The sequence below is a fragment of the Phyllobates terribilis genome, unplaced genomic scaffold (genome assembly GCF_046119375.1).
Source record: "Phyllobates terribilis strain yellow unplaced genomic scaffold, ASM4611937v1 Scaffold_4__5_contigs__length_816908805, whole genome shotgun sequence".
NCBI lineage: Eukaryota > Metazoa > Chordata > Amphibia > Anura > Dendrobatidae > Phyllobates > Phyllobates terribilis.
In genome coordinates this window covers 692,014,725-692,035,230 of record NW_027362764.1, presented here as the reverse complement: position 1 = coordinate 692,035,230, position 20,506 = coordinate 692,014,725, and the positions used below count along the sequence as shown (strand labels likewise).

At 54.1% G+C, this 20,506-nt stretch overlaps 3 non-coding genes and 9 pseudogenes across 3 annotated transcripts; all 12 read right to left on the bottom strand.

Annotated features, from left to right (window-relative positions):
* Positions 1-487: 487 nt before the first annotated feature.
* On the bottom strand, positions 488-606 carry LOC141270367 (5S ribosomal RNA). Its single transcript, XR_012321605.1, has one exon. It is a non-coding gene; the product is annotated as a 5S ribosomal RNA (ribosomal RNA).
* Positions 607-2,303: 1,697 nt separating this feature from the next.
* Positions 2,304-2,422, bottom strand: LOC141269249 (5S ribosomal RNA; annotated as a pseudogene).
* Positions 2,423-4,107: 1,685 nt separating this feature from the next.
* Positions 4,108-4,226, bottom strand: LOC141268061 (5S ribosomal RNA; annotated as a pseudogene).
* Positions 4,227-5,912: 1,686 nt separating this feature from the next.
* On the bottom strand, positions 5,913-6,031 carry LOC141269045 (5S ribosomal RNA; annotated as a pseudogene).
* Positions 6,032-7,716: 1,685 nt separating this feature from the next.
* On the bottom strand, positions 7,717-7,835 carry LOC141267278 (5S ribosomal RNA). Its single transcript, XR_012321287.1, has one exon. It is a non-coding gene; the product is annotated as a 5S ribosomal RNA (ribosomal RNA).
* A 1,713-nt stretch (positions 7,836-9,548) lies between these two features.
* LOC141269451 (5S ribosomal RNA) lies at positions 9,549-9,667 on the bottom strand (annotated as a pseudogene).
* Positions 9,668-11,332: 1,665 nt separating this feature from the next.
* LOC141268757 (5S ribosomal RNA) lies at positions 11,333-11,451 on the bottom strand (annotated as a pseudogene).
* Positions 11,452-13,136: 1,685 nt separating this feature from the next.
* LOC141269104 (5S ribosomal RNA) lies at positions 13,137-13,255 on the bottom strand (annotated as a pseudogene).
* Positions 13,256-14,959: 1,704 nt separating this feature from the next.
* On the bottom strand, positions 14,960-15,078 carry LOC141270009 (5S ribosomal RNA; annotated as a pseudogene).
* Positions 15,079-16,744: 1,666 nt separating this feature from the next.
* Positions 16,745-16,863, bottom strand: LOC141267315 (5S ribosomal RNA; annotated as a pseudogene).
* A 1,706-nt stretch (positions 16,864-18,569) lies between these two features.
* On the bottom strand, positions 18,570-18,688 carry LOC141268750 (5S ribosomal RNA; annotated as a pseudogene).
* A 1,696-nt stretch (positions 18,689-20,384) lies between these two features.
* LOC141266984 (5S ribosomal RNA) lies at positions 20,385-20,503 on the bottom strand. The gene has a single exon (XR_012321003.1). It is a non-coding gene; the product is annotated as a 5S ribosomal RNA (ribosomal RNA).
* Positions 20,504-20,506: the final 3 nt, after the last annotated feature.

Sequence of the window (20,506 nt, the reverse complement as noted above, 5' to 3'; positions counted from 1 at the left end):
GATGTGTTTAAAAATGGCTCGGCGCAGGGTCTCCTGCAGGCTAAACCGTTCATCGCGGGGATGTGACAGAAAGAGCAAGCTGGACCCGCAACTTGGGGTGGAGCGAAACGCCCAGGAGTGAATGAAGGAAGAGGGTGAGATGGTTGCGAGTGAATTTGAGCTGCTCTTCGGGGGGGGGTCGTGTGGCCTGCAAAGGTGTTTTGCTTGGGTTGTGCTGTAAACTGGCCTCCAGGTCAGCGGTGGTTGCCTCCAGTCATGCGGGAGTCGCTGGTCCTGGTGAAAAGAAGCCTAGTATTAAAAGTAAATAAGCAACAATGCTGGAGGCCCACGGTGATGAGAAGGATGCTGGTATTTTGCAAGAATTAAATAGCGCAAGAGAAAAAGCAAATGAAAAGAAGAAAGGAGCATGTGTGCGCTTGTGATAAAAGGAATGGAAAAAAGGCATAGAGGAGAGTGACCCCTACTTGTGGAAGTAAGAAAAAGCAAAAGCCTACAGCACCCGGTATTCCCAGGCGGTCTCCCATCCAAGTACTAACCAGGCCCAACCCTGCTTATATTCCAAGATCAGACGAGATTGGGTGTGTTCAGGGTGGTGTGGCCGTAGGCAGAGACAGGCCTCTCACTTGATGCTTTTCTACTTTGACGTCCGACTGCCGGCTGCCCTTTCCAGTGCTTAGTGAGACAAGGTGCTTTTGTGCTTTCCTTTCTCTTCACTTTTTTGCTGGCTCCTTAAAAAGGTCTTGTAGACAGAACGCCCCGCTCAGAGCCGCTGAGCTCACTGATCGGCTGCCGCGCTGTCGACGGAACGTCAGCGTCGCGGCCAATGCCACAGGCCGGGAGCAGCGGCGAGACTCACCGGTAGACCTGGGTAGGGTGAGTAGAGCGCGGTTAGTTGCTTTCTAATAGCCTGCAGCCAGGGATTAACTTTTAATGAAAGGGAGCAACCCTTTTGACTGTCTGCAGCGCGCCGTACCTAGGAAGCGCACACTCACACACAGCGAGCATGCACAAGTTGCTCGCACGAGACCACATTCCCTATTTGCACCTGCAGCTTTTCCGCCACCATGCGTCAGACTCTCCTGCCTGTCTTATTATTATTTCAGGGCCTTAGCAGGAACCACCCCCTCAATTCCCTCCCGCTCCTTCCTAGCACTGAGGTTAGCTCCTGGGCAGCTGTCTGATTGGGTTAGTTACACAAGCTTCTTTGAAGAAGAAGACGTTACTTCTGCTGGCCCTCGTTAGGCGGTCGCCCTCTAAAACCATCCCCTGGGCAGCTGCTGAAAGCCTGGCCCCTTCACAGCGCGAGATGCTTTTAACGCCATCATTTGCATACGGCCGGCTGCAGGGTCAATAAGCACTCCTAGCCGTGGCAAGGAGCTCGGTGTGAGGCCTGGTAGAGGCGGCGGGGTTGCGTCCTTATCTTAGAGGTCTTGGGGGGCTTGGGACTTCCAGCCTCTACTTTACGTAAGGTCGGTGTCCAGCAAGGCGCCACTCCATGCTAGCCGAGCTGCGCAAGATGGCAAAACGTCATCAAAATTGTCTACAATACCTGGTGTTCTCAGGAGGTGTCCCAACCAAGTATTTCCGAACCCATCTCTGCTTTGCTTCCGAGATCGGACGTATCCAAGGTGGTATGGCCAGTAGATGCTGCTTGGCCCATCGACCGGCCAGCCTTCCTCAGGCTTGCGTGGGGACGAGAACTCTGGCCGTTCTGGGGCGGTCTCCGAAGGACCGATGCATAGGCTGTGCCGTCCCTATAGGTGTTGTTTGTTGAGCAATGAAACACCTGCCGCATCAGATGTGTTTAAAAATGGCTCGGCGCAGGGTCTCCTGCAGGCTAAACCGTTCATCGCGGGGATGTGACAGAAAGAGCAAGCTGGACCAACAACTTGGGGTGGAGCGAAACGCCCAGGAGTGAATGAAGGAAGAGGGTGAGATGGTTGCGAGTGAATTTGAGCTGCTCTTCGGGGGGGTCGTGTGGCCTGCAAAGGTGTTTTGCTTGGGTTGTGCTGTAAACTGGCCCCCAGGTCAGCGGTGGTTGCCTCCAGGTCAGCGGTGGTTGCCTCCAGTCATGCGGGAGTCTCTGGTCCTGGTGAAAAGAAGCCTAGTATTAAAAGTAAATAAGCAACAATGCTGGAGGCCCACGGTGATGAGAAGGATGCTGGTATTTTGCAAGGATTAAATAGCGCAAGAGAGAAAGCAAATGAAAAGAAGAAAGGAGCATGTGTGCGCTTGTGAAAAAAGGAATGGAAAAAAGGCATAGAGGAGAATGACCCCGGCTTGTGGAAGTAAGAAAAAGCAAAAGCCTACAGCACCTGGTATTCCCAGGCGGTCTCCCATCCAAGTACTAAGAAGGCCAAACCCTGCTTAGATTCCGAGATCAGACAAGATTGGGTGTGGTCAGGGTGGTGTGGCCGTAGGCAGAGACAGGCCTCTCACTTGCTGCTTTTCTACTTTGACGTCCGGCTGCCGGCTGCCCTTTCCAGTGCTTAGTGAGACAAGGTGCTTTTGTGCTTTCCTTTCTCTTCACTTTTTTGCTGGCTCCTTAAAAAGGTCTTGTAGACAGAACGCCCCGCTCAGAGCCACTGAGCTCACTGATCGGCTGCCGCGCTGTCGACGGAACGTCAGCGTCGCGGCCAATGCCACAGGCCGGGAGCAGCGGCGAGACTCACCGGTAGACCTGGGTAGGGTGAGTAGAGCGCGGTTAGTTGCTTTCTAATAGCCTGCAGCCGGGGATTAACTTTTAATGAAAGGGAGCAACCCTTTTGACTGTCTGCAGCGCGCCGTACCTAGGAAGCGCACAGTCACACACAGCGAGCATGCACAAGTTGCTCGCACGAGACCACATTCCCTATTTGCACCTGCAGCTTTTCCGCCACCATGCGTCAGACTCTCCTGCCTGTCTTATTATTATTTCAGGGCCTTAGCAGGAACCACCCCCTCAATTCCCTCCCGCTCCTTCCTAGCACTGAGTTTAGCTCCTGGGCAGCTGTCTGATTGGGTTAGTTACACAAGATTCTTTGAAGAAGAAGACGTTACTTCTGCTGGCCCTCGTTAGGCGGTCGCCCTCTAAAACCATCCCCTGGGCAGCTGCTGAAAGCCTGGCCCCTTCACAGCGCGAGATGCTTTTAACTCCATCATTTGCATACGGCCGGCTGCGGGGTCAATAAGCACTCCTAGCCGTGGCAAGGAGCTCGGTGTGAGGCCTGGTAGAGGCGGCGGGGTTGCGTCCTTATCTTAGAGGTCTTGGGGGGCTTGGGAGGCTTGGGACTTCCAGCCTCTACTTTACGTAAGGTCGGTGTCCAGCAAGGCGCCACTCCATGCTAGCCGAGCTGCGCAAGATGGCAAAACGTCATCAAAATTGTCTACAATACCTGGTGTTCTCAGGAGGTGTCCCAACCAAGTATTTCCGAACCCATCTCTGCTTTGCTTCCAAGATCGGACGTATCCAAGGTGGTATGGACAGTAGACGCTGCTTGGCCCATCGCCCGGCCAGCCTTTCTCAGGCTCGCGTGGGGACGAGAACTCTGGCCGTTCTGGGGCGGTCTCCGAAGGACCGATGCATAGGCTGTGCCGTCCCTATAGGTGTTGTTTGTTGAGCAATGAAACACCTGCCGCATCAGATGTGTTTAAAAATGGCTTGGCGCAGGGTCTCCTGCAGGCTAAACCGTTCATCGCGGGGATGTGACAGAAAGAGCAAGCTGGACCCGCAACTTGGGGTGGAGCGAAACGCCCAGGAGTGAATGAAGGAAGAGGGTGAGATGATTGCGAGTGAATTTGAGCTGCTCTTCGGGGGGGTCGTGTGGCCTGCAAAGGTGTTTTGCTTGGGTTGTGCTGTAAACTGGCCTCCAGGTCAGCGGTGGTTGCCTCCAGTCATGCGGGAGTCGCTGGTCCTGGTGAAAAGAAGCCTAGTATTAAAAGTAAATAAGCAACAATGCTGGAGGCCCACGGTGATGAGAAGGATGCTGGTATTTTGCAAGGATTAAATAGCGCAAGAGAGAAAGCAAATGAAAAGAAGAAAGGAGCATGTGTGCGCTTGTGAAAAAAGGAATGGAAAAAAGGCATAGAGGAGAGTGACCCCTGCTTGTGGAAGTAAGAAAAAGCAAAAGCCTACAGCACCTGGTATTCCCAGGCGGTCTCCCATCCAAGTACTAAGCAGGCCCAACGCTGTTTAGATTCCAAGATCAGACAAGATCGGGTGTGGTCAGGGTGGTGTGGCCGTAGGCAGAGACAGGCCTCTCACTTGCTGCTTTTCTACTTTGAAGTCCGGCTGCCGGCTGCCCTTTCCAGTGCTTAGTGAGACAAGGTGCTTTTGTGCTTTCCTTTCTCTTCACTTTTTTGCTGGCTCCTTAAAAAGGTCTTGTAGACAGAACGCCCCGCTCAGAGCCACTGAGCTCACTGATCGGCTGCCGCGCTGTCGACGGAACGTCAGCGTCGCGGCCAATGCCACAGGCCGGGAGCAGCGGCGAGACTCACCGGTAGACCTGGGTAGGGTGAGTAGAGCGCGGTTAGTTGCTTTCTAATAGCCTGCAGCCGGGGATTAACTTTTAATGAAAGGGAGCAACCCTTTTGACTGTCTGCAGCGCGCCGTACCTAGGAAGCGCACACTCACACACAGCGAGCATGCACAAGTTGCTCGCACGAGACCACATTCCCTATTTGCACCTGCAGCTTTTCCGCCACCATGCGTCAGACTCTCCTGCCTCTCTTATTATTATTTCAGGGCCTTAGCAGGAACCACCCCCTCAATTCCCTCCCGCTCCTTCCTAGCACTGAGGTTAGCTCCTGGGCAGCTGTCTGATTGGGTTAGTTACACAAGCTTCTTTGAAGAAGAAGACGTTACTTCTGCTGGCCCTCGTTAGGCGGTCGCCCTCTAAAACCATCCCCTGGGCAGCTGCTGAAAGCCTGGCCCCTTCACAGCGCGAGATGCTTTTAACGCCATCATTTGCATACGGCCGGCTGCGGGGTCAATAAGCACTCCTAGCCGTGGCAAGGAGCTCGGTGTGAGGCCTGGTAGAGGCGGCGGGGTTGCGTCCTTATCTTAGAGGTCTTGGGGGGCTTGGGAGGCTTGGGACTTCCAGCCTCTACTTTACGTAAGGTCGGTGTCCAGCAAGGCGCCACTCCATGCTAGCCGAGCTGGGCAAGATGGCAAAACGTCATCAAAATTGTCTACAATACCTGGTGTTCTCAGGAGGTGTCCCAACCAAGTATTTCCGAACCCATCTCTGCTTTGCTTCCGAGATCGGACGTATCCAAGGTGGTATGGCCAGTAGACGCTGCTTGGCCCATCGCCCGGCCAGCCTTCCTCAGGCTCGCGTGGGGACGTGAACTCTGGCCGTTCTGGGGCGGTCTCCGAAGGACCGATGCATAGGCTGTGCCGTCCCTATAGGTGTTGTTTGTTGAGCAATGAAACACCTGCCGCATCAGATGTGTTTAAAAATGGCTCGGCGGAGGGTCTCCTGCAGGCTAAACCGTTCATCGCGGGGATGTGACAGAAAGGGCAAGCTGGACCCGCAACTTGGGGTGGAGCGAAACGCCCAGGAGTGAATGAAGGAAGAGGGTGAGATGATTGCGAGTGAATTTGAGCTGCTCTTCGGGGGGGGTCGTGTGGCCTGCAAAGGTGTTTTGCTTGGGTTGTGCTGTAAACTGGCCTCCAGGTCAGCGGTGGTTGCCTCCAATCATGCGGGAGTCGCTGGTCCTGGTGAAAAGAAGCCTAGTATTAAAAGTAAATAAGCAACAATGCTGGAGGCCCACGGTGATGAGAAGGATGCTGGTATTTTGCAAGGATTAAATAGCGCAAGAGAGAAAGCAAATGAAAAGAAGAAAGGAGCATGTGTGCGCTTGTGAAAAAAGGAATGGAAAAAAGGCATAGAGGAGAGTGACCCCTGCTGGTGGAAGTAAGAAAAAGCAAAAGCGTACAGCACCTGGTATTCCCAGGTTTTCTCCCATCCAATTACTAACCAGGCCCAACCCTGCTTAGATTCCAAGATCAGACGAGATCGGGTGTGTTCAGGGTGGTGTGGCCGTAGGCAGAGACAGGCCTCTCACTTGCTGCTTTTCTACTTTGACGTCCGACTGCCGGCTGCCCTTCCCAGTGCTTAGTGAGACAAGGTGCTTTTGTGCTTTCCTTTCTCTTCACTTTTTTGCTGGCTCCTTAAAAAGGTCTTGTAGACAGAACGCCCCGCTCAGAGCCGGTGAGCTCACTGATCGGCTGCCGCGCTGTCGACGGAACGTCAGCGTCGCGGCCAATGCCACAGGCCGGGAGCAGCGGCGAGACTCACCGGTAGACCTGGGTAGGGTGAGTAGAGCGCGGTTAGTTGCTTTCTAATAGCCTGCAGCCAGGGATTAACTTTTAATGAAAGGGAGCAACCCTTTTGACTGTCTGCAGCGCGCCGTACCTAGGAAGCGCACACTCACACACAGCGAGCATGCACAAGTTGCTCGCACGAGACCACATTCCCTATTTGCACCTGCAGCTTTTCCGCCACCATGCGTCAGACTCTCCTGCCTGTCTTATTATTATTTCAGGGCCTTAGCAGGAACCACCCCCTCAATTCCCTCCCGCTCCTTCCTAGCACTGAGGTTAGCTCCTGGGCAGCTGTCTGATTGGGTTAGTTACACAAGCTTCTTTGAAGAAGAAGACGTTACTTCTGCTGGCCCTCGTTAGGCGGTCGCCCTCTAAAACCATCCCCTGGGCAGCTGCTGAAAGCCTGGCCCCTTCACAGCGCGAGATGCTTTTAACGCCATCATTTGCATACGGCCGGCTGCGGGGTCAATAAGCACTCCTAGCCGTGGCAAGGAGCTCGGTGTGAGGCCTGGTAGAGGCGGCGGGGTTGCGTCCTTATCTTAGAGGTCTTGGGGGGCTTGGGAGGCTTGGGACTTCCAGCCTCTACTTTACGTAAGGTCGGTGTCCAGCAAGGCACCACTCCATGCTAGCCGAGCTGCGCAAGATGGCAAAATGTCATCAAAATTGTCTACAATACCTGGTGTTCTCAGGAGGTGTCCCAACCAAGTATTTCCGAACCCATCTCTGCTTTGCTTCCGAGATCGGACGTATCCAAGGTGGTATGGCCAGTAGACGCTGCTTGGCCCATCGACCGGCCAGCCTTCCTCAGGCTTGCGTGGGGACGAGAACTCTGGCCGTTCTGGGGCGGTCTCCGAAGGACCGATGCATAGGCTGTGCCGTCCCTATAGGTGTTGTTTGTTGAGCAATGAAACGCCTGCCGCATCAGATGTGTTTAAAAATGGCTCGGCGCAGGGTCTCCTGCAGGCTAATCCGTTCATTGCGGGGATGTGACAGAAAGAGCAAGCTGGACCAACAACTTGGGGTGGAGCGAAACGCCCAGGAGTGAATGAAGGAAGAGGGTGAGATGGTTGCGAGTGAATTTGAGCTGCTCTTCGGGGGGGTCGTGTGGCCTGCAAAGGTGTTTTGCTTGGGTTGTGCTGTAAACTGGCCTCCAGGTCAGCGGTGGTTGCCTCCAGTCATGCGGGAGTCGCTGGTCCTGGTGAAAAGAAGCCTAGTATTAAAAGTAAATAAGCAACAATGCTGGAGGCCCACGGTGATGAGAAGGATGCTGGTATTTTGCAAGGATTAAATAGCGCAAGAGAGAAAGCAAATGAAAAGAAGAAAGGAGCATGTGTGCGCTTGTGAAAAAAGGAATGGAAAAAAGGCATAGAGGAGAGTGACCCCTGCTGGTGGAAGTAAGAAAAAGCAAAAGCCTACAGCACCTGGTATTCCCAGGCGGTCTCCCATCCAATTACTAACCAGGCCCAACCCTGCTTAGATTCCAAGATCAGTCGAGATCAGGTGTGTTCAGGGTGGTGTGGCCGTAGGCAGAGACAGGCCTCTCACTTGCTGCTTTTCTACTTTGACGTCCGGCTGCCGGCTGCCCATTCCAGTGCTTAGTGAGACAAGGTGCTTTTGTGCTTTCCTTTCTCTTCACTTTTTTGCTGGCTCCTTAAAAAGGTCTTGTAGACAGAACGCCCCGCTCAGAGCCGCTGAGCTCACTGATCGGCTGCCGCGCTGTCGACGGAACGTCAGCGTCGCGGCCAATGCCACAGGCCGGAGCAGCGGCGAGACTCACCGGTAGACCTGGGTAGGGTGAGTAGGGGTGAGTAGAGCGCGGTTAGTTGCTTTCTAATAGCCTGCAGCCGGGGATTAACTTTTAATGAAAGGGAGCAACCCTTTTGACTGTCTGCAGCGCGCCGTACCTAGGAAGCGCACACTCACACACAGCGAGCATGCACAAGTTGCTCGCACGAGACCACATTCCCTATTTGCACCTGCAGCTTTTCCGCCACCATGCGTCAGACTCTCCTGCCTGTCTTATTATTATTTCAGGGCCTTAGCAGGAACCACCCCCTCAATTCCCTCCCGCTCCTTCCTAGCACTGAGGTTAGCTCCTGGGCAGCTGTCTGATTGGGTTAGTTACACAAGCTTCTTTGAAGAAGAAGACGTTACTTCTGCTGGCCCTCGTTAGGCGGTCGCCCTCTAAAACCATCCCCTGAGCAGCTGCTGAAAGCCTGGCCCCTTCACAGCGCGAGATGCTTTTAACGCCATCATTTGCATACGGCCGGCTGCGGGGTCAATAAGCACTCCTAGCCATGGCAAGGAGCTCGGTGTGAGGCCTGGTAGAGGCGGCGGGGTTGCGTCCTTATCTTAGAGGTCTTGGGGGGCTTGGGAGGCTTGGGACTTCCAGCCTCTACTTTACGTAAGGTCGGTGTCCAGCAAGGCGCCACTCCATGCTAGCCGAGCTGGGCAAGATGGCAAAACGTCATCAAAATTGTCTACAATACCTGGTGTTCTCAGGAGGTGTCCCAACCAAGTATTTCCGAACCCATCTCTGCTTTGCTTCCGAGATCGGACGTATCCAAGGTGGTATGGCCAGTAGACGCTGCTTGGCCCATCGCCCGGCCAGCCTTCCTCAGGCTCGCGTGGGGACGAGAACTCGGCCGTTCTGGGGCGGTCTCCGAAGGACCGATGCATAGGCTGTGCCGTCCCTATAGGTGTTGTTTGTTGAGCAATGAAACACCTGCCGCATCAGATGTGTTTAAAAATGGCTCGGCGCAGGGTCTCCTGCAGGCTAAACCGTTCATCGCGGGGATGTGACAGAAAGAGCAAGCTGGACCCGCAACTTGGGGTGGAGCGAAACGCCCGGGAGTGAATGAAGGAAGAGGGTGAGATGGTTGCGAGTGAATTTGAGCTGCTCTTCGGGGGGGTCGTGTGGCCTGCAAAGGTGTTTTGCTTGGGTTGTGCTGTAAACTGGCCTCCAGGTTACCGGTGGTTGCCTCCAGGTCACCGGTGGTTGCCTCCAGTCAGCCGGGAGTCGCTGGTCCTGGCGAAAAGAAGCCTAGTATTAAAAGTAAATAAGCAACAATGCTGGAGGCCCACGGTGATGAGAAGGATGCTGGTATTTTGCAAGGATTAAATAGCGCAAGAGAGAAAGCAAATGAAAAGAAGAAAGGAGCATGTGTGCGCTTGTGAAAAAAGGAATGGAAAAAAGGCATAGAGGAGAGTGACCCCTGCTTGTGAAGTAAGAAAAAGCAAAAGCCTACAGCACCTGGTATTCCCAGGTAGTCTCCCATCCAAGTACTAACCAGGCCTGACCCTGCTTAGTTTCCGAGATCAGACGAGACTGGGCGTGTTCAGAGTGGTGTGGCTGGAGGAAGAGACAGGCCTCTCACTTGCTGCTTTTCTACTTTGACGTCCGGTTGCCGGCTGCCCTTTCCAGTGCTTAGTAAGACAAGGTGCTTTTGTGCTTTCCTTTCTCTTCACTTTTTTGCTGGCTCCTTAAAAAGGTCTTGTAGACAGAACGCCCCGCTCACAGCCGCTGAGCTCACTGATCGGCTGCCGCGCTGTCGACGGAACGTCAGCGTCGCGGCCAATGCCACAGGCCGGGAGCAGCGGCGAGACTCACCGGTAGACCTGGGTAGGGTGAGTAGAGCGCGGTTAGTTGCTTTCTAGATTAACTTTTAATGAAAGGGAGCAACCCTTTTGACTGTCTGCAGCGCGCCGTACCTAGGAAGCGCACACTCACACACAGCGAGCATGCACAAGTTGCTCGCACGAGACCACATTCCCTATTTGCACCTGCAGCTTTTCCGCCACCATGCGTCAGACTCTCCTGCCTGTCTTATTATTATTTCAGGGCCTTAGCAGGAACCACCCCCTCAATTCCCTCCCGCTCCTTCCTAGCACTGAGGTTAGCTCCTGGGCAGCTGTCTGATTGGGTTAGTTACACAAGCTTCTTTGAAGAAGAAGACGTTACTTCTGCTGGCCCTCGTTAGGCGGTCGCCCTCTAAAACCATCCCCTGGGCAGCTGCTGAAAGCCTGGCCCCTTCACAGCGCGAGATGCTTTTAACGCCATCGTTTGCATACGGCCGGCTGCGGGGTCAATAAGCACTCCTAGCCGTGGCAAGGAGCTCGGTGTGAGGTCTGGTAGAGGCGGCGGGGTTGCGTCCTTATCTTAGAGGTCTTGGGGGCTTGGGAGGCTTGGGACTTCCAGCCTCTACTTTACGTAAGGTCGGTGTACAGCAAGGCGCCACTCCATGCTAGCCGAGCTGGGCAAGATGGCAAAACGTCATCAAAATTGTCTACAATACCTGGTGTTCTCAGGAGGTGTCCCAACCAAGTATTTCCGAACCCATCTCTGCTTTGCTTCCGAGATCGGACGTATCCAAGGTGGTATGGCCAGTAGACGCTGCTTGGCCCATCGCCCGGCCAGCCTTCCTCAGGCTCATGTGGGGCGGTCTCCGAAGGACCGGTGCATAGGCTGTGCCATCCCTATAGGTGTTGTTTGTTGAGCAATGAAACACCAGCCGCATCAGATGTGTTTAAAAATGGCTCGGCGCAGGGTCTCCTGCAGGCTAAACCGTTCATCGCGGGGATGTGACAGAAAGAGCAAGCTGGACCCGCAACTAGGGGTGGAGCGAAACGCCCAGGAGTGAATGAAGGAAGAGGGTGAGATGGTTGCGAGTGAATTTGAGCTGCTCTTCGGGGGGGTCGTGTGGCCTCCAAAGGTGTTTTGCTTGGGTTGTGCTGTAAACTGGCCTCCAGGTTACCGGTGGTTGCCTCCAGGTCAGCTGTGGTTGCCTCCAGTCAGCCGGGAGTCGCTGGTCCTGGTGAAAAGAAGCCTAGTATTAAAAGTAAATAAGCAACAATGCTGGAGGCCCACGGTGATGAGAAGGATGCTGGTATTTTGCAAGGATTAAATAGCGCAAGAGAGAAAGCAAATGAAAAGAAGAAAGGAGCATGTGTGCGCTTGTGAAAAAAGGAATGGAAAAAAGGCATAGAGGAGAGTGACCCCTGCTTGTGGAAGTAACAAAAAGCAAAAACCTACAGCACCTGGTATTCCCAGGCAGTCTCCCATCCAAGTACTAACCAGGCCTGACCCTGTTTAGCTTCCAAGATTAGACGAGATCAGGCATGTTCAGGGTGGTGTGGCCATAGGCAGCGACAGGCCTCTCACTTGCTGCTTTTCTACTTTGACGTCCGGTTGCCGGCTGCCCTTACCAGTGCTTAGTGAGACAAGGTGCTTTTGTGCTTTCTTTTCTCTTCACTTTTTTGCTGGCTCCTTAAAAACGTCTTGTAGACAGAACGCCCCGCTCAGAGCCGCTGAGCTCACTGATCGGCTGCCACGCTGTCGACGGAACGTAAGCGTCGCGGCCAATGCCACAGGCCGGGAGCAGCTGCGAGACTCACCGGTAGACCTGGGTAGGGTGAGTAGAGCGCGGTTAGTTGCTTTCTAATAGCCTGCAGCCAGGGATTAACTTTTAATGAAAGGGAGCAACCCTTTTGACTGTCTGCAGCGCGCCGTACCTAGGAAGCGCACACTCACACACAGCGAGCATGCACAAGTTGCTCGCACGAGACCACATTCCCTATTTGCACCTGCAGCTTTTCCGCCACCATGCGTCAGACTCTCCTGCCTGTCTTATTATTATTTCAGGGCCTTAGCAGGAACCACCCCCTCAATTCCCTCCCGCTCCTTCCTAGCACTGAGGTTAGCTCCTGGGCAGCTGTCTGATTGGGTTAGTTACACAAGCTTCTTTGAAGAAGAAGACGTTACTTCTGCTGGCCCTCGTTAGGCGGTCGCCCTCTAAAACCATCCCCTGGGCAGCTGCTGAAAGCCTGGCCCCTTCACAGCGCGAGATGCTTTTAACGCCATCATTTGCATACGGCCGGCTGCGGGGTCAATAAGCACTCCTAGCCGTGGCAAGGAGCTCGGTGTGAGGCCTGGTAGAGGCGGCGGGGTTGCGTCCTTATCTTAGAGGTCTTGGGGGGCTTGGGAGGCTTGGGACTTCCAGCCTCTACTTTACGTAAGGTCGGTGTCCAGCAAAGCACCACTCCATGCTAGCCGAGCTGCGCAAGATGGCAAAATGTCATCAAAATTGTCTACAATACCTGGTGTTCTCAGGAGGTGTCCCAACCAAGTATTTCCGAACCCATCTCTGCTTTGCTTCCGAGATCGGACGTATCCAAGGTGGTATGGCCAGTAGACGCTGCTTGGCCCATCGACCGGCCAGCCTTCCTCAGGCTTGCGTGGGGACGAGAACTCTGGCCGTTCTGGGGCGGTCTCCGAAGGACCGATGCATAGGCTGTGCCGTCCCTATAGGTGTTGTTTGTTGAGCAATGAAACGCCTGCCGCATCAGATGTGTTTAAAAATGGCTCGGCGCAGGGTCTCCTGCAGGCTAAACCGTTCATCGCGGGGATGTGACAGAAAGAGCAAGCTGGACCAACAACTTGGGGTGGAGCGAAACGCCCAGGAGTGAATGAAGGAAGAGGGTGAGATGGTTGCGAGTGAATTTGAGCTGCTCTTCAGGGGGGTCGTGTGGCCTGCAAAGGTGTTTTGCTTGGGTTGTGCTGTAAACTGGCCTCCAGGTCAGCGGTGGTTGCCTCCAGTCATGCGGGAGTCGCTGGTCCTGGTGAAAAGAAGCCTAGTATTAAAAGTAAATAAGCAACAATGCTGGAGGCCCACGGTGATGAGAAGGATGCTGGTATTTTGCAAGGATTAAATAGCGCAAGAGAGAAAGCAAATGAAAAGAAGAAAGGAGCATGTGTGCGCTTGTGAAAAAAGGAATGGAAAAAAGGCATAGAGGAGAGTGACCCCTGCTGGTGGAAGTAAGAAAAAGCAAAAGCCTACAGCACCTGGTATTCCCAGGCAGTCTCCCATCCAATTACTAACCAGGCCCAACCCTGCTTAGATTCCAAAATCAGTCAAGATCAGGTGTGTTCAGGGTGGTGTGGCCGTAGGCAGAGACAGGCCTCTCACTTGCTGCTTTTCTACTTTGACTTCCGGCTGCCGGCTGCCCATTCCAGTGCTTAGTGAGACAAGGTGCTTTTGTGCTTTCCTTTCTCTTCACTTTTTTGCTGGCTCCTTAAAAAGGTCTTGTAGACAGAACGCCCCGCTCAGAGCCGCTGAGCTCACTGATCGGCTGCCGCGCTGTCGACGGAACGTCAGCGTCGCGGCCAATGCCACAGGCCGGGAGCAGCGGCGAGACTCACCGGTAGACCTGGGTAGGGTGAGTAGAGCGCGGTTAGTTGCTTTCTAATAGCCTGCAGCCGGGGATTAACTTTTAATGAAAGGGAGCAACCCTTTTGACTGTCTGCAGCGCGCCGTACCTAGGAAGCGCACACTCACACACAGCGAGCATGCACAAGTTCCTCGCACGAGACCACATTCCCTATTTGCACCTGCAGCTTTTCCGCCACCATGCGTCAGACTCTCCTGCCTGTCTTATTATTATTTCAGGGCCTTAGCAGGAACCACCCCCTCAATTCCCTCCCGCTCCTTCCTAGCACTGAGGTTAGCTCCTGGGCAGCTGTCTGATTGGGTTAGTTACACAAGCTTCTTTGAAGAAGAAGACGTTACTTCTGCTGGCCCTCGTTAGGCGGTCGCCCTCTAAAACCATCCCCTGAGCAGCTGCTGAAAGCCTGGCCCCTTCACAGCGCGAGATGCTTTTAACGCCATCATTTGCATACGGCCGGCTGCGGGGTCAATAAGCACTCCTAGCCATGGCAAGGAGCTCGGTGTGAGGCCTGGTAGAGGCGGCGGGGTTGCGTCCTTATCTTAGAGGTCTTGGGGGGCTTGGGAGGCTTGGGACTTCCAGCCTCTACTTTACGTAAGGTCGGTGTCCAGCAAGGCGCCACTCCATGCTAGCCGAGCTGGGCAAGATGGCAAAACGTCATCAAAATTGTCTACAATACCTGGTGTTCTCAGGAGGTGTCCCAACCAAGTATTTCCGAACCCATCTCTGCTTTGCTTCCGAGATCGGACGTATCCAAGGTGGTATGGCCAGTAGACGCTGCTTGGCCCATCGCCCGGCCAGCCTTCCTCAGGCTCGCGTGGGGACGAGAACTCGGCCGTTCTGGGGCGGTCTCCGAAGGACCGATGCATAGGCTGTGCCGTCCCTATAGGTGTTGTTTGTTGAGCAATGAAACACCTGCCGCATCAGATGTGTTTAAAAATGGCTCGGCGCAGGGTCTCCTGCAGGCTAAACCGTTCATCGCGGGGATGTGACAGAAAGAGCAAGCTGGACCCGCAACTTGGGGTGGAGCGAAACGCCCGGGAGTGAATGAAGGAAGAGGGTGAGATGGTTGCGAGTGAATTTGAGCTGCTCTTCGGGGGGGTCGTGTGGCCTGCAAAGGTGTTTTGCTTGGGTTGTGCTGTAAACTGGCCTCCAGGTTACCGGTGGTTGCCTCCAGGTCACCGGTGGTTGCCTCCAGTCAGCCGGGAGTCGCTGGTCCTGGCGAAAAGAAGCCTAGTATTAAAAGTAAATAAGCAACAATGCTGGAGGCCCACGGTGATGAGAAGGATGCTGGTATTTTGCAAGGATTAAATAGCGCAAGAGAGAAAGCAAATGAAAAGAAGAAAGGAGCATGTGTGCGCTTGTGAAAAAAGGAATGGAAAAAAGGCATAGAGGAGAGTGACCCCTGCTTGTGAAGTAAGAAAAAGCAAAAGCCTACAGCACCTGGTATTCCCAGGTAGTCTCCCATCCAAGTACTAACCAGGCCTGACCCTGCTTAGTTTCTGAGATCAGACGAGACTGGGCGTGTTCAGAGTGGTGTGGCTGGAGGAAGAGACAGGCCTCTCACTTGCTGCTTTTCTACTTTGACGTCCGGTTGCCGGCTGCCCTTTCCAGTGCTTAGTAAGACAAGGTGCTTTTGTGCTTTCCTTTCTCTTCACTTTTTTGCTGGCTCCTTAAAAAGGTCTTGTAGACAGAACGCCCCGCTCACAGCCGCTGAGCTCACTGATCGGCTGCCGCGCTGTCGACGGAACGTCAGCGTCGCGGCCAATGCCACAGGCCGGGAGCAGCGGCGAGACTCACCGGTAGACCTGGGTAGGGTGAGTAGAGCGCGGTTAGTTGCTTTCTAGATTAACTTTTAATGAAAGGGAGCAACCCTTTTGACTGTCTGCAGCGCGCCGTACCTAGGAAGCGCACACTCACACACAGCGAGCATGCACAAGTTGCTCGCACGAGACCACATTCCCTATTTGCACCTGCAGCTTTTCCGCCACCATGCGTCAGACTCTCCTGCCTGTCTTATTATTATTTCAGGGCCTTAGCAGGAACCACCCCCTCAATTCCCTCCCGCTCCTTCCTAGCACTGAGGTTAGCTCCTGGGCAGCTGTCTGATTGGGTTAGTTACACAAGCTTCTTTGAAGAAGAAGACGTTACTTCTGCTGGCCCTCGTTAGGCGGTCGCCCTCTAAAACCATCCCCTGGGCAGCTGCTGAAAGCCTGGCCCCTTCACAGCGCGAGATGCTTTTAACGCCATCGTTTGCATACGGCCGGCTGCGGGGTCAATAAGCACTCCTAGCCGTGGCAAGGAGCTCGGTGTGAGGCCTGGTAGAGGCGGCGGGGTTGCGTCCTTATCTTAGAGGTCTTGGGGGCTTGGGAGGCTTGGGACTTCCAGCCTCTACTTTACGTAAGGTCGGTGTCCAGCAAGGCGCCACTCCATGCTAGCCGAGCTGGGCAAGATGGCAAAACGTCATCAAAATTGTCTACAATACCTGGTGTTCTCAGGAGGTGTCCCAACCAAGTATTTCCGAACCCATCTCTGCTTTGCTTCCGAGATCGGACGTATCCAAGGTGGTATGGCCAGTAGACGCTGCTTGGCCCATCGCCCGGCCAGCCTTCCTCAGGCTCATGTGGGGCGGTCTCCGAAGGATCGGTGCATAGGCTGTGCCATCCCTATAGGTGTTGTTTGTTGAGCAATGAAACACCAGCCGCATCAGATGTGTTTAAAAATGGCTCGGCGCAGGGTCTCCTGCAGGCTAAACCGTTCATCGCGGGGATGTGACAGAAAGAGCAAGCTGGACCCGCAACTAGGGGTGGAGCGAAACGCCCAGGAGTGAATGAAGGAAGAGGGTGAGATGGTTGCGAGTGAATTTGAGCTGCTCTTCGGGGGGGGTCGTGTGGCCTCCAAAGGTGTTTTGCTTGGGTTGTGCTGTAAACTGGCCTCCAGGTTACCGGTGGTTGCCTCCAGGTCAGCGGTGGTTGCCTCCAGTCAGCCGGGAGTCGCTGGTCCTGGTGAAAAGAAGCCTAGTATTAAAAGTAAATAAGCAACAATGCTGGAGGCCCACGGTGATGAGAAAGATGCTGGTATTTTGCAAGGATTAAATAGCGCAAGAGAGAAAGCAAATGAAAAGAAGAAAGGAGCATGTGTGCGCTTGTGAAAAAAGGAATGGAAAAAAGGCATAGAGGAGAGTGACCCCTGCTTGTGGAAGTAAGAAAAAGCAAAAGCCTACAGCACCTGGTATTCCCAGGCAGTCTCCCATCCAAGTACTAACCAGGCCTGACCCTGCTTAGCTTCCGAGATTAGACGAGATCAGGCATGTTCAGGGTGGTGTGGCCGTAGGCAGCGACAGGCCTCTCACTTGCTGCTTTTCTACTTTGACGTCCGGTTGCCGACTGCCCTTTCCAGTGCTTAGTAAGACAAGGTGCTTTTGTGCTTTCCTTTCTCTTTACTTTTTTGATGGCTCCTTAAAAAGGTCTTGTAGACAGAACGCCCCGCTCAGAGCCGCTGAGCTCACTGATCGGCTGCCGCGCTGTCGACGGAACGTCAGCGTCGCGGCCAATGCCACAGGCCGGGAGCAGCGGCGAGATTCACCGGTAGACCTGGGTAGGGTGAGTAGAGCACGGTTAGTTGCTTTCTAATAGCCTGCAGCCGGGGATTAACTTTTAATGAAAGGGAGCAACCCTTTTGACTGTCTGCAGCGCGCGGTACCTAGGAAGCGCACACTCACACACAGCGAGCATGCACAAGTTGCTCGCACGAGACCACATTCCCTATTTGCACCTGCAGCTTTTCCGCCACCATGTGTCAGACTCTCCTGCCTGTCTTATTATTATTTCAGGGCCTTAGCAGTAACCACCCCCTCAATTCCCTCCCGCTCCTTCCTAGCACTGAGGTTAGCTCCTGGGCAGCTGTCTGATTGGGTTAGTTACACAAGCTTCTTTGAAGAAGAAGACGTTACTTCTGCTGGCCCTCGTTAGGCGGTCGCCCTCTAAAACCATCCCCTGGGCAGCTGCTGAAAGCCTGGCCCCTTCACAGCGCGAGATGCTTTTAACGCCATCATTTGCATACGGCCGGCTGCGGGGTCAATAAGCACTCCTAGCCGTGGCAAGGAGCTCGGTGTGAGGCCTGGTAGAGGCGGCGGGGTTGCGTCCTTATCTTAGAGGTCTTGGGGGGCTTGGGAGGCTTCGGACTTCCAGCCTCTACTTTACGTAAGGTCGGTGTCCAGCAAGGCGCCACTCCATGCTAGCCGAGCTGGGCAAGATGGCAAAACGTCATCAAAATTGTCTACAATACCTGGTGTTCTCAGGAGGTGTCCCAACCAAGTATTTCCGAACCCATCTCTGCTTTGCTTCCGAGATCGGACGTATCCAAGGTGGTATGGCCAGTAGACGCTGCTTGGGCCATCGCCCGGCCAGCCTTCCTCAGGCTCGCGTGGGGACGAGAACTCTGGCCGTTCTGGGGCGGTCTCCGAAGGACCGATGCATAGGCTGTGCCGTCCCTATAGGTGTTGTTTGTTGAGCAATGAAACACCTGCCGCATCAGATGTGTTTAAAAATGGCTCGGCGCAGGGTCTCCTGCAGGCTAAATCGTTCATCACGGGGATGTGACAGAAAGAGCAAGCTGCACCCGCAACTTGGGGTGGAGCGAAACGCCCAGGAGTGAATGAAGGAAGAGGGTGAGATGGTTGCGAGTGAATTTGAGCTGCTCTTCGGGGGGGTCGTGTGGCCTGCAAAGGTGTTTTGCTTGGGTTGTGCTGTAAACTGGCCTCCAGGTTACCAGTGGTTGCCTCCAGGTCAGCGGTGGTTGCCTCCAGTCATGCGGGAGTCGCTGGTCCTGGTGAAAAGATGCCTAGTATTAAAAGTAAATAAGCAACAATGCTGGAGGCCCACGGTGATGAGAAGGATGCTGGTATTTTGCAAGGATTAAATAGCGCAAGAGAGAAAGCAAATGAAAAGAAGAAAGGAGCATGTGTGCGCTTGTGAAAAAAGGAATGGAAAAAAGGCATAGAGGAGAGTGACCCCTGCTTGTGGAAGTAAGAAAAAGCAAAAGCCTACAGCACCTGGTATTCCCAGGCAGTCTCCCATCCAAGTACTAACCAGGCCTGACCCTGCTTAGCTTCCAAGATTAGACGAGATCAGGCATGTTCATGGTGGTGTGGCCATAGGCAGCGACAGGCCTCTCACTTGCTGCTTTTCTACTTTGACGTCCGGTTGCCGGCTGCCCTTTCCAGTGCTTAGTAAGACAAGGTGCTTTTGTGCTTTCCTTTCTCTTCACTTTTTTGCTGGCTCCTTAAAAAGGTCTTGTAGACAGAACGCCCCGCTCACAGCCGCTGAGCTCACTGATCGGCTGCCGCGCTGTCGACGGAACGTCAGCGTCGCGGCCAATGCCACAGGCCGGGAGCAGCGGCGAGACTCACCGGTAGACCTGGGTAGGGTGAGTAGAGCGCGGTTAGTTGCTTTCTAATAGCCTGCAGCCGGGGATTAACTTTTAATGAAAGGGAGCAACCCTTTTGACTGTCTGCAGCGCGCCGTACCTAGGAAGCGCACACTCACACACAGCGAGCATGCACAAGTTGCTCGCACGAGACCACATTCCCTATTTGCACCTGCAGCTTTTCCGCCACCATGCGTCAGACTCTCCTGCCTCTCTTATTATTATTTCAGGGCCTTAGCAGGAATCACCCCCTCAATTCCCTCCCGCTCCTTCCTAGCACTGAGGTTAGCTCCTGGGCAGCTGTCTGATTGGGTTAGTTACACAAGCTTCTTTGACGAAGAAGACGTTACTTCTGCTGGCCCTCGTTAGGCGGTCGCCCTCTAAAACCATCCCCTGGGCAGCTGCTGAAAGCCTGGCCCCTTCACAGCGCGAGATGCTTTTAACGCCATCATTTGCATACGGCCGGCTGCGGGGTCAATAAGCACTCCTAGCCGTGGCAAGGAGCTCGGTGTGAGGCCTGGTAGAGGCGGCGGGGTTGCGTCCTTATCTTAGAGGTCTTGGGGGGCTTGGGAGGCTTGGTACTTCCAGCCTCTACTTTACGTAAGGTCGGTGTCCAGCAAGGCGCCACTCCATGCTAGCCGAGCTGGGCAAGATGGCAAAACGTCATCAAAATTGTCTACAATACCTGGTGTTCTCAGGAGGTGTCCCAACCAAGTATTTCCGAACCCATCTCTGCTTTGCTTCCGAGATTGGATGTATCCAAGGTGGTATGGCCAGTAGACGCTGCTTGGCCCATCGCCCGGCCAGCCTTCCTCAGGCTCGCGTGGGGACGAGAACTCTGGCCGGTCTCCGAAGGACCGATGCATAGGCTGTGCCGTCCCTATAGGTGTTGTTTGTTGAGCAATGAAACACCTGCCGCATCAGATGTGTTTAAAAATGGCTCGGCGCAGGGTCTCCTGCAGGCTAAACCGTTCATCGCGGGGATGTGACAGAAAGAGCAAGCTGGACCCGCAACTTGGGGTGGAGCGAAACGCCCAGGAGTGAATGAAGGAAGAGGGTGAGATGGTTGCGAGTGAATTTGAGCTGCTCTTCGGGGGGGTCGTGTGGCCTGCAAAGGTGTTTTGCTTGGGTTGTGCTGTAAACTGGCCTCCAGGTTACCGGTGGTTGCCTCCAGGTCAGCGGTGGTTGCCTCCAGTCATGCGGGAGTCGCTGGTCCTGGTGAAAAGAAGCCTAGTATTAAAAGTAAATAAGCAACAATGCTGGAGGCCCACGGTGATGAGAAGGATGCTGGTATTTTGCAAGGATTAAATAGCGCAAGAGAGAAAGCAAATGAAAAGAAGAAAGGAGCATGTGTGCGCTTGTGAAAAAAGGAATGGAAAAAAGGCATAGAGGAGAGTGACCCCTGCTGGTGGAAGTAAGAAAAAGCAAAAGCCTGCAGCACCTGGTATTCCTAGGTGGTCTCCCATCCAAGTACTAACCAGGCCCAACACTGCTTAGCTTCCAAGATCAGACGAGATCGGGCATGTTCAGGGTGGTGTGGCCGTAGGCAGA